Source organism: Schistocerca americana, unplaced genomic scaffold (assembly GCF_021461395.2).
Source record: "Schistocerca americana isolate TAMUIC-IGC-003095 unplaced genomic scaffold, iqSchAmer2.1 HiC_scaffold_78, whole genome shotgun sequence".
NCBI lineage: Eukaryota > Metazoa > Arthropoda > Insecta > Orthoptera > Acrididae > Schistocerca > Schistocerca americana.
In genome coordinates, this window is record NW_025726544.1 from 791,633 (window position 1) to 794,323 (window position 2,691).

The window sequence follows — 2,691 nt, forward strand, 5'->3', positions numbered from 1 at the left end:
CTACCCTTTCTCCCACGTCGACCTCGATTATAACTGGGTTGTGATCGGAGGACATTCTATTTATTGTTCTCGCAGTCACGAAGCCTGTTATTCTCCTTGTGAGAGCTATGTCAAGGACGTCTGGCCGGCCTCCGTTTTTAGGGAAGTGTGTCGGCTCTTCTGGGCCCCAGACGTCGAACTGGTGGTCTCGCGCGAGTCGCTGCAGTTGACGACCGGCTCTGGTCGTGAGTCTAGAATGCCAGTCTGCGTGTTTTGCATTGAGGTCTCCTCCTATTAGGAGCTTGCCTCTGATTTGTGCTAGTGCGGGAATGTCGTCCTCATCTAAGGTTGGGGTCGGTTGGCGGTAAGCTGCAACGACTGTGAGGGGGCCTGTAACTGTGGCTATTTCCACAGCTACCGTTTCTAACGAGCGGGTAGCTGGGGGGAATATCTGGTGATGGGGGATCCCTCTCTTTACGTATATGGCCACCCCGCCTCCTGCGGTTGGCCTGTCTCGTCTGTAACTGTTATAGTTTGGGACTGCCGCTTTTACTCCCGGTTTTAGGTGTGTTTCTGACATCATGCAAACGTCGATATTAAGCTCCTTCATGAGCTCTCGGAACTCCATGACTTGGTTGAAGATGCCGTCTGCGTTAAAGACGCACATTTTCAGACCTTGGATATGGGGGCGTCTATCCATGTTTGGCTGTTGTTGTTGCTTGGGAAGTCGCTGAGGGATGCGACTGCTTAACTGCTGCTTGTAGGGCGGCGAGGATCTGTGCATTTTGCTGCTGAATCTCCCGCATCATCTGCGCGAGAAGATTCAGAGTTTGGGACATGACTCCCAGCACAGGATCGTCTGTGGAGGGCGAGGGCGCAGCTTCGCTCAGACTTTGAGTGACAGGATGTCTGCCAGCGGTCTGACGGTCCGCGCCCTCTGCCCGCCGCAGACTGGTCTTTGGGGCAGGGGTTAGGACTTCCCTAGGGCATTCTCCGTCGTCAGGGATCTGGTCAAGGAGAGGAGTGTCCTGGGTTGTTTCCGGGGAGCGTCGGCCGCAAGATTCCGGTCCCATCTCGGCCGGCAGAGGGGCGCTACTGCGCGCCTCAGTGTCGGCCGCGATGTTTGCGAACGTCGCGGCGGCCGTCACCTCACGCGATTTGCCTCTGTAGGGCGGCCTATCTCGTCTTGTGATTTCAGGTCGGTTTGGGGGTTTAGCTTGGGGTTTGTTTGGGGGTGCATTCGAGCCTCGCCAGCGTTGGGCGTAGTTCTTATGAACCCTGCATCCCAGGTAGCTGGCGGTGTGCCCTTCGCCGCATAGCGCACACTTTATTCTTGGGTCTTCTATTTTAATTTGACAGGTCCTGGAGTCGTGTCCCTCCGCACACTTCCTGCATCGTACGGGCATGTCGCAGTGTGAGGCCACGTGTCCCAGTCCCTGGCACCTAAAGCATTGTTGAGACCGATTTTTCTTTTTTAGCAACTCGGTGGTTATGGGTATCTGCAGGACACTCCTCATAGGCTTTTTGTTTATCGGTATGTCTGGCATTACGGCGAGGTAGAGGGGCCACTTGTTATTTGAGCCGGGTGGTTTCATTTGTGTGACTGTCTTAACATCGAAATTTTGGCGGATCAGGTCTTCCTTTATCGCTGAGGGCGACAGTTTGCGCGGTAGGTCGCGGATAACTATATTTAGGTTCCTGATCCTTTCGGTCGGGAAAGTGTAGTGCGGTATTTTCTTATCTCTCAGGAGTTGTTTTACCGCCATGTATTCATCCATGGAGTGGAGGGTGAGCTTTATTTTATCGCCCCCTGCCGGTTTGGCTTTGAATCTATCACCTACTGAGCTCTTCACTAGATCATAGAGCTCCTTGTAATCCTTGTCAAATTCAGCGACGATTGGGGGGAGGTATGCTCGTTTCTGCGAGTCCACTGGTTGTTGGGGTGGCGCTTCATTGGTCGTGGGATCGTCGTCTATGGCGGAAAAACGGTTAGATGTTGGTGCAGCCTCCGTGGCCGGCGGGGGTGTGGGTTGGCGGATGGTTTTTCTGGCTAGTTGGAAGCCGTCACCTTCACCGCTAGTAGCGGTTTCCCCTATCTCGTTTTCCTGCTCCTGCCTGGACTCATCGATAACCAGAGGGCTATCTGATTCGGAATCGTGTTCCTTTTGTTTGTTCTCAGCTTCCGGAGATTGGCTGGAAGCTTTGAGTCGCTTTACGAGGTTTTTACGCCTGCCTCGGTTCTTTTTCTGGGTCCTGGAAAGTTTAACTTTAGGGGACGGTGGGAGGGTGGATTTGAGGTTGGGAGTGGTTTTGCGGGTAGGTTTGGGTTGGGCTTTGGAAGAGGGTTTCGGGAGAATTTTTACTGGGAGACGATTCCCTTTTTCACGCCTGCGGGACGCAAGATAAGGGAGGAGGTTATTCTGTGCGTTTTCTAGTAGTAGTCTGTCAACGTCTGGATTTGGGGAATTAGTGGCGCTGCTCATACTGACAATGAAAGACGTAGTGCTGGTTTGTTGTTTGACGGCGTTAGGCGCCCTATTGATCCCGTTGGGGGCGGAAGTGGAAGCAAAGTCGAGGGCTGCCTTGGGTATGCCAGACGCCGCCTTCGTTGCCGACACCGTTAGGTTTCCGGCGGCTGTGCTTGGCCCTAACAAACTGGCAGGCGCGGGACACTGGCCAGTGACCAGGCCCTGACCTGCAGAGTCCCTAACA